Here is a 13,769-nt window from a genome sequence, read left to right on the forward strand (position 1 = left end):
CCGCCTCCCTTCCCTCCCCGATGGCCCCAAATGCAGGAAATGTTCTTTTAGCTGGGACAGGATGTTTCAGGGTCAAAGCAGGACAATTCCAGGAACCCGGGACTTTTGGGAGGTACTCATATGTAATTGTACACCAGTTGTAGGTACAGGGCCTGCTCCTGTGCCAATTGGAGTTAATGGCAAAACTACAAATGACTTCCAGGGTAGCAGGTTTGAGCCCTTAGCTGCTCCTTTAGTTGAATACTAAACCCAAAAACTATCTTAGGACAAACTTGAGGGCCTGATACAAAGCCTATTGAAATCACCTCCCTACTACTGATATCAGAGGCCTGTTTACATTGTGAAATTGACTGGTTTAGTCATGGTTGGTTAATAGAGTTGGTTGGAAATTTTCTGACAGAATACATTTCAGTCGGACAATACCGAATCATCAAAAGCAAAACGGTTTTTTTTGGAAACACATTGATTGCGAAGAAATATTTTTTAGGGGGAAAAAAAAATGGAACGGAGCGTTCCCATGAGACTGAAAGGGGAGAGGGGATGTTTTGACCTTTTCAGAATGCAACATTTTGATTTTCCATTTTGAAATGACTTTATTTGTTTTTTTTAAAAAATTATATTATAAAAAAAAATTATATTATTTTATTATGCTACAAACAGTGAATCAGAATGAAATTCTGATTTCATCAAAATGAAATGTTTTGATTGACACAAGACTTTTTTAATGTTGTTTTGCAGGAAATTTAATTTGGGTTTGTTCTGTTTTGGAATGGAAAAAAAAAAAATCAAAATCATGAACTATTCCATGAAATGGAAAATCATGTTCTTCCCCAGCTCTATTGTTTACTATGATTTGCTTTTTAGAACATTACTCAGTCCTGCGAAACACCAGCCATGCTTAGACACAGCCAGTTTCATCATGTAGATCACTTCTGTGATTCACTGCAGTAGAGTGATTTATCTCTAGACATCTTTGTCATTTTAGTTTTATTAAAAGCATTGGATAAGTTGCCCACTTCGCTGCACAGACATGCCAGGAAGAAGAAAATATCTTACAGCAGGAATGTTGACAGAGTTTATAAAGTCTGTCGTGACCTTATCTACTCCACAAGTAAACTAAATCTACTGCATCTCATTCTGGAAGAGAAATGATTGTCCATCTCTCAGTAATGAGAGATTTTATTCTGCAGCCCGCAGGGTTTGTAATTTATAAGCCTTCCACACCGCAGGTAGCAATTTGCATAATAATCATCTGGTGCAGGGAAAACAGCCTAACTTCTGAGCACATATTCATGTGTACAGTAAATTACATTACCACATTTCAAATGTCTTTTGTACAGGGTCTTCCACACAAATGGCATGAAGTAGCATGTTGACAAAGCTAAATTAATAACAAAACAGTGAAGTGAGGGAAAGACAGATGGGAGAAAAGGAGTGTTTGCAGATTTGATTTGGAAACAGACAACCTGGGTAAAGTGGAGAGAGACAGAGGCTGGTTCCAAAAGCAGGAGCTGCAATGAAGCAGGTTCTTGCACCAGTGCATAAATATCAAATACCGGAAAGTGGTGGAATCAAAGGTGAGATGGGGAGCATTGTCCTTTTAAGTAATACAACTACTTGGCACTTACGTACCACTTCAATGAGCTTACAAACATTAATTCAGTCTTACAACACCATTGTGAGGGACAGCTGGTAGAACAGTTTGCTGACATGCAAACACAAAGTCAGTGGAAAAAAATGGACCAAGAACTCCTTAGTCTGAGTGCTGGCCGCTAACCACTACTCCGTGCTGCCTTTCAGAGCCTATGTGAGAAATGCAGAAATAGGGTTCTTTTCTTCACCACACGTGAGGAGCAACAATCTCCTTGTGAGGGGAAGGCGCTGAGAGGCATGTGATCGTGTTAAACGGGAGCTTTATGAAGCGGTAGAAGTGGATATAAAAGCTGTCATTGAAATCTAATCAAACTTACTTAAAAAAAAATGCCTGGACATATAAAGCAGGGAGTGGGCATAGCGGAGTGGCAGGTGCTCAGAGGGCGTCTCCTCTCTCTCCTGGACACATTGTATCCCAAGGAATTTTTGAGCTAAAACCACTTTTGCTGTTATTACAGAAACCCCCGGTTTTTTTACTGTGGTGGGGAGTTTTTCATAGTACGTGGGAAAAGTCTCATCCTGGCCTCTCTGGTGTGACGGAATCTGTGCAACGTCGGTGTCATTTTCCAGGCACACAGCAATCCCATCTGAGGGTTGAGTAACGTTCAAATTGCAGAAGGTAGGCGGGGGATGGGACGCTTAGCTGGGACCAGCAGCTTTTCCGTCTTGGGGACTGTGGTGGGGCTTATCCCCCATCAACGGCAAGGCAAAGAGAGAGAACCCCAGTTAGTTGTAAGCTGCACTTGTGGGGAGGGTGAGGGGGTGATTAACTAATTGCCTCCTGGCCAGAGGAGATGGAGCTAGGCCTTGTAAGTAGACTGAGGGAGCTCAGCTGTGGGGAGATTGTGGTGGAAACAAGTCTCTTGAGTGAAGGGAAGCCCTGGGATAGGGTTAACAGACAGGAAACAAAGAAGGTTAGGAGAAGCCGAGGGAGGCCCACAAGGGAACTACAGGGGAACCTGAGGGGGGGGGAGGGCTCGTAGCTTGAAGATTTGTTTGGACTTGTGTTTGGAATTGCTGGTGTCACCCCAGAAGGGGCTTAGACCAGGGGTGGTCAACCCGCGGCTTGTGAGCTGCATAAGGCTCTTTGCTTATAATTTTCGGTGGAGGGTAACAGAGGTGACATTGAGCAGCCGCCGCCAAAATTCGGAGGAGGGTGAGGTAAATGTGGCTCTGTGCGGTATCTACATCTATTTTTTGACTCTTCATCTCTGACTGGTTGGCCACCCCTGGCTTAGACTCTTATGTGACTTGACCGGCAGGCCAACCCACAGGGGGGCGTTGGGAGGAGGCGAAGGCTGGGAGAGGCCGTTGCAGGCTGAGGGAGAGCCCAGCAAGGGGAGCCAACCAGGCGGCCCTGGGTGCATTGCTGTGACCAGCGTTGAGGGGGTGCTCCTCGTGAGGCGAGGATGCACTACCACAGAGACCCAAGTGTAAACTCAGTGGTCCAACGTCAGGTCCCCACACTCGCTCCCAGTGTGGCACAACCCTGCCATCGGTCAGGAACATGCCTCATCGTAGCGTCTGAACTCCGCCCGGTATTACTGGATTAACGCCCCCCGCGAGGCAGGGAAGTATTATCCTCATTTTACAGCTGAGGAGGATGAGACACGGAGAGGCAAAGGTCAACATTTGCAAACAGGGGGCCTAAAGTCCGATGGGCCGGCTCCTGAGCTGTGGTAAATAGACCCGGCTCCATTGACTGCAGTGGAGTAACATCCGTTTTCACCAGCTGAGGATCTGGCCCAGATACCTGCATCCACCATTTCAGTACCTTTAAAATTCAGCCCCATTTAGTTAGGTCCTGAACTTTAGGAACCTAAGTTTGATGGTTTTGGTCTTAGTAGCTAGTCCAACGTCCCCCGGGAAGTCTTTGGCAGAGGTGGAAATAGAACCCGGCTCTCCTGACTCAACCACTGCAGGCACTGCCTCGCTTCCTTCGACCAACACTCAGTATTTGCTCAAGAGTGTCCCAGGACTGGGAGAGCCGGGGTGCCACTGGCTCAGATTAAGGTGCTTCGGCAGAACAGTGCAGCGCAAGGGTGAGGAGACCATGAGCTGTACCCAAAGTATCAGGCCTTACCCAGGAGCCACTTGATTTCAGGGATCCTGAATTTCAAAGTCAGGTGCTAATTTTTTCTTTCAGTGCAGTAAGGAGCAAGAGTCATCAGGGATGCTATAACACAGGAATCCTTTCAATGTACCAACATGTTTGCATTAGTGCTAATGGCCACTGCCAACCAGACAGCTGTAAGGGGTTAGAGAGAATACCTGCCAGACCAACAGTGAATTCCGCTAATGCTTGTCTAATCCAAGCTGTCCTTAAAAGTATAATGAAAAGAGTCCCTGCTTACCAATAACCAGGCCCTTAGACTTTTATCTTTTTTTGCTCAGTGCTGTCAAGACAACAATTCTCCAGTTATGGATTCTTTCAAGATCTGCTGATCAGCATGTCACCAAGACCAAAAAAAAAAGATCAAAAAAAAAAAAAAAAAAAAAAAAATCCCCTGTTAAAAGTCCAGGTTGTCACTCAGTCTGATTCACGGAAACAACATTTGCAAAGTGCAAATCCCGTTGCTAGTTATGTAACTGAATTATCCTTCCATATGCCAGACAGAAACTCTACAGTTAATTGATTTTAATCTAATCATTTGTAGCCAGTCACGAACTTTAATCAACCCAGCCCCCAAACCTCTATTTAGTGTGAGCCCTCATTGCTGCAATTCCTGGTTTTAATTATATGAAAGTCGGGTTACGTTTCATTAATTCTTGTCACATTACCATAAACCTCCATTTCCCCATCTTCTAGAGGCTAACTGCCTTCCAATTGTGGCCTATTAAAATGTACAAATTAGGACAGATTCTCCTTTTAATTTCATTAGACTCCTTTTTAAACATAATCTGTGAGATTCCAAGGGGGAGAAGTAATGTTACCCACCAATCTTTCTCTCTCCCGTAGCCACACCTCCTCCCTTTCTGCTGCTGAAGCAAAGTGACAACGTGTTTTCTACACATCGTTGGCCAGATCCTCAGCTGGTGTACATTAGCTTGACTGAAGCTAATCTGATGGATCCTGCTGAGGTTCTGGGCCTTACCTAGATACATGGGCTGATCCTGCAAGGTGCTGAGCGCCTCCTGGGATGAGCTGGTGAATGCACTCCCTGCTCATTGATTTCAATGGGACCAGAGGGTGCACGGCATTTTCCAGATTCAGGGGCTGTTTCCCATTAATTTTCGATGCTTTGAGAACGCGGGGAGGGTTGAAGCAAACAGCCCATCAGCGAAGGGCAGAGGGAGTCCAGGCAAAACGACAATCTCTGGCTGGTATCTTGCTGCCGTTTGTCACCAATGCCACACAGCAGGGGGTGGAAGGAGGCAGGAGGGGAGAGGCAGCCCTAGTGCCTACTGTCCCCAGATTGTGAGTTGTCCCTCCTACACAGTTCTGGGTCTGGAAGAGTTGTGGGGAGGGGTGTCCCCAGCTGGGCCCCATTTTACCCACCTCCAGTGCAGCAGTCCATGCGTTGGCGCCATCAGCAGCTGTTTGTATTGCATAGAGCACAGCCCTATCACATTAGGTGCTGTATAACCATGTACAGAAAAGACAGATTCTTACCTGAGTCACTGATAGTCTATGTAGAAGATGAGAGGCAACAGATAGATACAACAAGCAGACAGGGGAGCACAAAGAAACAATGAGACACGGCTGGTCGGCATGATGGCTGGTAGGCTGAGCCCACCGGGTATCCCCTAGCAGTTGTCAAGGGTTTTTTTTTTAATAGGTATTGCATCAAAGGAGCGTTGTAAGGAGGGATCTGAAGGAGGATAATGAGGTTGCTTCGTAAATGTTTCTGGGGAACTCTTTCTACCCCTAAGGAGTAGCACAGGAGACAGCACACAGTGCTTGATGAAAATGGAACAAGTGGATGATGAAAGCTGGTACCATTGACCAATTGAGGCAGGAATAGACATTGCAATGAGTGAGAGATGGTAGGTAGGTGGGGATAAGCTGTGAAAAGCCTGGAAAGTGAAGACAAGTAGGTTGTATTTGATACAGGGTAGCAAAAATAGAGCCCGACCTAAAAAATGTGAGATGCAGAACACTTTGTTACTGCAACTTTGAGGGTGTGCATTTAAAATAAACAAAGTCAGGAACTGCAAAAGTTCATGCTGAGTGCGGAGTCTGCGGAGGACTCTCTTAAAGTAGCTTGCAGAAGGAGAAAGGACCAACAGGTTTGTTGGGAATAAAAGCTCCCTCCCTTCCTCTAAATTTGTTCCATTTCTAGAACCCACTTTGGTTACAATTCTGAAAAGTCTGGACAAGTTATTTTGGTTTTGTTCTCATTGGCCCATTCTCAGTTTCCAGCACAGGTCAGGGGTTAAGTCCCTGAGTCCCCATGCAGGCTGAACTCTCATTGATGTGCGTACTCAAAAGTCTCATCAAAATCAATAGAAATTTACCGGAGATAAAAGGTAGACCTGATTCACCTGTGTACTCTGGCTGTTGTGTGCCTTTCTGCAGCACAAAGCAGCTGCAGACTTGGCCTAACCAGTCAGTTAAGTTAGGTTTACAACTGGTTTGCATCCCTTGAATCAGTGCAAAGCATCCAGAGTGTGCTGGTGGTTTTCAATGACAGTTTGCTTGAGGAAGGCCTTGCAGATCTGGTCCCTGATTAGGAAGTGCCAGGATAGCATAAAGGCAGGGTTGCTGGTGCTGTAAGAGCAGAGTTTTGATAGCCCAGAGCCCAGTAACATGCTTAAACCACTGCCAGCAGCTGCAATATCAATTGTTATGCTTATTGCTGAAAGCAGCTAAAAGGAGGCCTTTCTTGAACCTTAGCATAACTAAAAGACCGGCGGGGAGGGTGAAGTGAGTGACCACGAAAAGTAAACATGGCCCTTGGCCCTCCTGACTTGAGTTGTTTTTCTGAAGCATGCGGTTTTGCAAGATGCGGTCTGGCAATAGTTAACTATTGCTATACATCTGGTTAACTGATAGAAAGTTCCCCACTTGGCTGATGGAAAATTGCCTACCAGACAGGCTGGAAATCTAATTTAGCTTCTGCTCAGCAGTTGTTTTTTGATGAACAAGCTAATAATATTAACAAATTGGATATAAAAAGAGGAAGACATTTTATCTCAGTGGATACTTGAATAGCTGGACACCTCTTGAGTTCCCCTGCAGATGGAAAGCTGTCCACTGGACATCTACAGTTATCTACTCAAGACCTCCTCAAGACCCTGGATAAATATGAATCTGGGGTTAGTTTGGGGTGCTCTACTAACGTGTTGCAGGTGTGTGTAAATGCTAGAGACAAAATAAATTAGAAGCTTTAGGTGAAAGCAATTTTGTTTGCCTGTTTGTATCACCTATCTATCAGCCGGACAACCATGTCCCCATTGATTTATTTCCTGTTGCTGCCTCGCAAAGAATTATAGAATCATAGAATATTAGGGTTGGAAGGGACCTCTGAAGGTCATCTAGTCCAACTCCCTGTTCAAAGAGTAAAGTTACAAGAGCTTTGGGTTCAGCAAAACCCTGGATAACAGTGCAATGGCTAGAAATGGAAGTTCGTGAAACCTCCCAATGAGGCCAGTTGTCACCCAACTTCCAGGCCTATTTTGTAGACTCCAGAAGTTCAGATTAGAAATTAAAAGCATTTAGATCAGAATCCAGATATTCATATCCCCCTTCACATTCTCAATTTGAGTGGCCATACCCAGGCTGTCTTGTCCCTGTGAAAAGAGATGGATTGTGTTGAAATTAGCAGCTGAGTCTGAATTTCAAAGGTCTGCAGAGTTTAGGTGTGTTTGGGGTGGGGATAGGAGGGTGATGTTGTCCAGAAGCAACTTTTCTGATCCCAAACTGAACTCAGGTCTCTCTGCTCAGACAGTGCTAGCCGCTGACATGAGCTATTCTGCTTCCACCCAAAATAACATGCTAAAAAAGGCGGGCATTGAATCATTGAAGAAAATAAATTTGGCAGACTTGGACTTGACTAGTGCTCTGTCCCCCTCTTTGTCAAACTGTTGCTTTCAGGAGCCAAACTCCTTGTGAAGAAGGTCACAACTGAAACTGGGAGCTGCTTTAAGGTTTTCTGTGAAGGCGTCAGTGGAAGCTGCCAAGAGAATGTGACTAGGCTGCTACTGCTGCACCCTCGGTCTCTCTGTGAACCGTTGTACTGTGCAGTGTAAAGGAATCAGCGAAAATGCAATTAAACCTCGTCTCTGAGACTAATCTACTGGAAGTGCATTCTTCCTGATTGAATTTTGCAGAATGTCAAGAGCAAACATCAACCTAACCCAATATAATATGGCTCCATGCAGGCGGAAACAATGAACATAAGAATTGCCATACCAGATTGCACCAATAATCTATCTCCTCCAATATCTGGTCTTCAACATTGGCCAGTGCTGGATACTTTCCACTCCCATAATTTACGGAGGGGTTTAGCACTATGCCAAAGGAAGACATTTCTCTCTGCTCTAAACTAGTTATCAGCTTTTGTCCTTAGGGATCATGATAATTACAATAATCACTTAATTGGACACCTGGCATCTGAGGATCTTAAAGAACTTTGCAAACATCAGTTGCTTAATACTTACAGCTTCCTCTACAAAGTAAGTCAAAATTAGCCTCTTTTTATAGATGGAGAAACCAAGGTATTATGCAGCAAGCCAACAGCAGACTCAGGACTAGACCATGGACTCGCAGTCTTCAGCTCTAGTAATTAATTACACGATGCATTGATTCTGATGGAAAAACACTCAGGGGGTGGGGGATGGGCTAGATGGCCTCCCAAAGAAAACGTTCTCAGCCTAAGTCATTCTAGGCTGAAGGAGGTGTCAGCCCCATCAAAATGCTAGAATTGGCCTGACAGGTATGAACAAACTGGGCCCAGTTGTTTCATCATTCTTTCCTGTTGGCCAGTCACTCCCAAAGCCCCACGTGCATTCGTTATTTATAACCATTTGCCAAGTAGTTTGGATAAAAGTTTTCAGATGGTGGGTCACAAACAGTTCTCTTTGTCAATTCGTTATTTGTCACGTGTGATTGGTCGGCTCAACGCACCTGGGACATCCTCTGCTGTGTGAATGTGTAAAACCGACAGACCCCGATAGTCATCGGGTGGGATCAAACCTGGGACCTCTGGAGCTTAATGCATGAGCCTCTACGGCAAGAGCTAAAAAATAAATCTGTCTTAACCAAAGCTGTAGCAGGCTCATCAATTTCTCGCTGGTCTAGGTGCCACTAGAGGGGGACAGAGTGCCACAGCAATCAGGCAGGATTACAATTGGTTAACCAAAACTTTTAAAAGGGAATAATGAGTCGTGGAATAGTGAATAATGAAAGGGAATAGTGGATCTCTTTAGTCACGTGTGAATCCAGGCATTTGCATGAGGAAGAACCATTCCCAGAGCATCTATGTGCACAAAACCCTGTTAGCATTTTACCCAGCACAGATAACCAGGGTCATGAATATGGCTGACGCCAACAGTGGTTTGGTATCTGAACAAATGTGCACACTTGTTTTGCAGCATTCATCCAGCTCTATATAGCTCCTGACAGGCCTGTTTTCATTCCACTTAAGATCCTTCAGTTGCGGGAGTTGAGGTTACTCTGAGGGTTTATATATTTAAAATTACTCTGGGGTGAATGGATTGCGGGCAAAAAATGTTAGGAGTCCTATCAGAGCTTCCCCCACCATCCTCTTTCCACCTGGTCATGTCGTAGGCTGCACACGACTCTCTCTGTCATTCATAAAAGGCCAGATTGACAGGTCCAGGTACACTTGGTGAGCTTGCACAGGCCTCTGTCTCAGAGCTCTCCCGATCACCAGAGGGTTGGGAACACAGCCAAAATCAGCTCAGGGCCGGGAATGGGAGATGTGGGGTAGGATGTTGCAGGGGGAGGGAGCCAGGCCAGCTCTGCAGGACAGGTCCATTTCCAACACTGCACACTCCCTCTCCCTGGGGCCTCCCTCCTCCTAGGTTCAGGGAAGTCAAAAGGTGCCCCCATCGTTATAGTGTACAAGGCCCCAAATTCTTTCATCTTTAATTCTTTAAGGCCCTGCAGATTGGGGTTCGCTGCACCTCTGTTCCCTTGCTAATGTTTACAAGAGCAACCACGAAGCTACTCATCTCTCTTCCTAAGCAGTACAATCTGCCAGGCCCTCAGTGACAGAAAACCCTCACACCAGAGACGATACAAACCAACCAACCAACCAACTATGCCAGTCATTCCAAATGGAAAGGTGTCACCATATAAATAGTGTATTAGTCATGTAATTACAAGCCTGTTTATGGCACGCTTGTAAAACACACAGTAAAAGGCTCATCAAACACAGCCAGCATTAGCAAATAATTTTGTCTCTGGCAATTACTTTGTCTTTGTTGTTCACTGCTACCACTTGGGCCAATATTAATTATTTAATCCAGCTAGTGTGCTTCCCTTTCCTCAATCTAGATTCTCTTTCCAGTGCTGAAGGCTTGTAGTAATAATAATCATTTATAATAAGTACTATACCTAGCTCTTATAGTGTGTGTATACACATGCACAAACACTAAGACCTATATATCATTTAGTGTATTATTAAGTATAGTATATAGAGTACAATAATATCTATTATATATGTCTACCTCTTTGTGTGTGTGTGTATGTGTATGCACTAAGAGAGAGGGAGTACATTTATTTATTACAAGCCTTCAGCAATGTGGACAGAGCCCAGACTGTGTACACAGGAGTATGATAGCTGGATTTATGTGAGAACTGATCCAAACTTTCACTCTGAGCTTGAGATGATTTTTTTAAAAGGTCTGAAAAAGTTTGGTTAACTTTTTTTCTGCCTTTTCCTATTTCCACACTCCGTGGTGCTGGTCCCAGAAGCGCGAATGTACCCTGTGAAGCTGAAGTGCTGAGTATCTAATGAAGCCCCTTTACTGGTCTATCCTGTTTCTAATACGGTGCCTATCATGATGGAATAAACTCTTCCTGCAAGATCATCAGCCCAGTCTCACGGAGAAGGATCCTGACATGGGCGGGTTTATACAGCCAGAACGTCTAAGGCTTCTGAGAATCCCCAGCCTTGTTGACAGTGTGGTTCTTTGATTGCATTTCCATGAGAGCAGTATGAGTTGTCAATATTGGACACTCAACCAGCAGAGGGCTGTCTAACCCACAACAAAAGTAAACACATCCCACCTGCCTCACTTCTGGACTAATAGGAAAATGCTAAATACCTTCCAGGCCATTTCCGTGAAACTGATTTTAGCAGATTGTAATGAATCAGCTGCTTGAAATAGCTGCAGTGCTAATGTGAATTTACATCTGATGCGGAAACTCATTCCCCCATGAAATGCTGCCCTCTCAGCTGTTGGAGAGGTACAGTGTGGTTAACTATGCCCAGGTTCCCATTCTGTCTCCTATTGCATCAGGCCATTTTTCTAAGGCTGCCCAGCACAGGCAACCCAGGGAGTTAAGAGGCTCTTGATATTTAACAAATCTCTCTGCATCTGTTGCCTTATGCGGTAAACTCATTTCCAGAGTGCAATTCTGAGCAGTGACAAAGTCTCCCTTCATGAGAATCTGCTGGGACATAGCATAGTTCCCCCATCCCCTTATAAATTAAATCTCCCTTTGTTAATAGTGACCAGTGTTATGTACCAAATGTGGAGGTGGGAAAGAGATTTTTTTCCTCAGGTCTAGGATGGAAAGAACCTGAGAAGGATTTTTTTTTCTTGCCTTTGTGATGCTGCGTGGGAGTCAGGTGGGAACATCTCATAGGAGTGGTTTTCTGCTGTCACCCCAAGCCTGGGCATTGCTAGAACTTAGAAGTTTCCCATTTTCTGTTTCAGTTTTCCCTGAAACAATTGTCCTTCTCTCTTTCCCTGATGAAGACAGATAAATCTCTCATATGCAGAGTTCAGTGGCTTTGTGAGCTATGCAGTGGGTGGCAAAGTGCTGATAATTTGTGGTGTGTACAGTATAGTTTGCCATTTTTTTTGGTAATAATTTTGATGGATAATAGTTTATTCATAAGCATTTTAAATTTTTTTAACACATTTCATTTTTCACAGTTGTGCAAATGTATGGGTTGTAAGCATTATTTTTCATTTTTATCTATTTAAATGTTCACCGTTGCAGGAAATTATAAAAATCTTTTATGTACTTGAAGACTGTTATTATGTCCCACCCTCGGTCTTTTCTTCTTCAGACTAAACAAACCCATTTTTTTCAATCTTTCCTCGTAGGCCATGTTTTCTAGACCTTTAATCATTTTTGTGGCTCTCCTCTGCACTTTCCTTAATGCGTCCACATCTTTCCCGACGTGTGGTGCCCAGAACCGGAAACAATATCCCCGCTGTGGCTTTATTAGTGCTGAATGGCGTGGAAGAATTACTTCTCGTGTCTTGCTCACAACTCTCCTGCTAATACATGTGGTGCTTGGAGTCAAGAACTCCTTAGTAGTTTAGCTGGGATTAGCACTGACTCCCCGTTTGGCCTGGGCAAATTACTTAACTCCTATGTGCCACAATTTTCCCATCTGTAAAATGGGTATAAGACCTACCTCTGGGGTGGAAGGGAGTTGTGAGGCTTAATTCATTAGCATGAGTACAGCATTATACAGGGCAGATGCTAAGACCGGGAATAGCACATTTTGATGCAGGATTGCCAGCAGGGATTCCTCTGAGCTAGGCAGATGGGCGGGATGGTAATAACCACAGAGCGAACGGGGAGTTCTTTCTTTTTTTAGCCTATGTGCCAACAGCCTGTTACGCAAATAACAATATGCAGCTCCTAGAGGGCTCATTGCATATGTAACTGCAGTGGGAGTCTGTATGCTATGGTTACAGATGGTATCATAAAGCAGGAGGCTTTTTACTGTGTGTAGTTTTATTATGTTTCTCTTACTTTGCATGGGGCAAGAAAACCAATAAATATTTACACTGGGATACTCAAAGGAGCCTAAAGGAGATGGATACCAAAATCCCCTGGAAAGTGAGTTGAGGGCCTGACTCTCTCAGAAAACCACAGCCAGGAATATGAGAAATAGAACTTCTCTGGAGCACACTAAGATGTTGCCACGATAGAGAGGTGAAGATCCGCAAAATATGGCACCACTGCACTAGAGCACAAGGGAAGGCAGTTTTCTGGTGAAAGGACATGCTTGAGTGTAGGGAGACCTAGGGTCTCATCCAGGCATTGCCACAGGCACAGGTTGTCATCCGGGGCAAGTCTCTTAATACCTTTGTGCCTCAATGTCCCTGTTTGTAACGTGGAGATAATAATGAGGATTTACCTCAAGTGCAGGCTAGGATGGGGTTGTGGTTAAGACCCAGGACTGGTCCTCGGGAGGTTTATGGTCCTTTCCCAGCTTTTCTGCACACTCAGTGTTGCTAACCTTAAGAATTCAAAAATCAAGCATCGGGGCCTCCAAAATCATGAGATTGGCTTAAAAATCCTGAGATTTTAAAACTAAGAAATGTTGGTGTCTATCTTTTATTTCTTCTGGGTTTTGGGCCTTTGGCATTCACATTTTCCAGTTTTGCTCTGTGGAAAGGAGTGTGAAACTTACTATTTTTTTAAAACATAAAAGTTGAAATTCCCATCTAATAACTGGACTCCAGGAACTGGAGCTTTAAGAACAATCCTAATTATCTCAAGACTCAGGATAAAATCGTGAGAGTTGGCACCAGGGATTCATATTGTGGCCCTGGGCAAGTCACTTGGTCTCTCTGTGCTTTGGTTCCCATCTGTGCAATGGGTATAATACCACTTATGGCTGTCTCGTCATTTAAATAGTATGGGACTTATTATGTTTCTGCAGCATCTAGCACAGCGGGGGCATTGATTTTTGGCTGAGACATCTAGGTGTGATCATAATACAAATAATAAATTAGGGTGGTACTCCAACCTGTTTCAGGGGCCAACTCAATCCCTGGCAAGTCCCAGACTGCACCAGGTGCACAAAGCCACTCCATTTGTGCTGTGCAATGTGTGTACTAACGGCAACCTCACCGGCCCCTTGGCCACAGTCCTGCCTCCTGGGGAAAGCTATGGTCACCTTTTCAGTAGGAAGAAAGCAACTGACAATATCACACACCCACTCTCCACTGCT

The sequence above is a fragment of the Emydura macquarii genome, unplaced genomic scaffold (genome assembly GCF_026122565.2).
Source record: "Emydura macquarii macquarii isolate MOO-44397 ecotype Brisbane River unplaced genomic scaffold, CSIRO-AGI_Emac_v2 contig_3328, whole genome shotgun sequence".
Classification (NCBI taxonomy): Eukaryota; Metazoa; Chordata; order Testudines; family Chelidae; genus Emydura; species Emydura macquarii.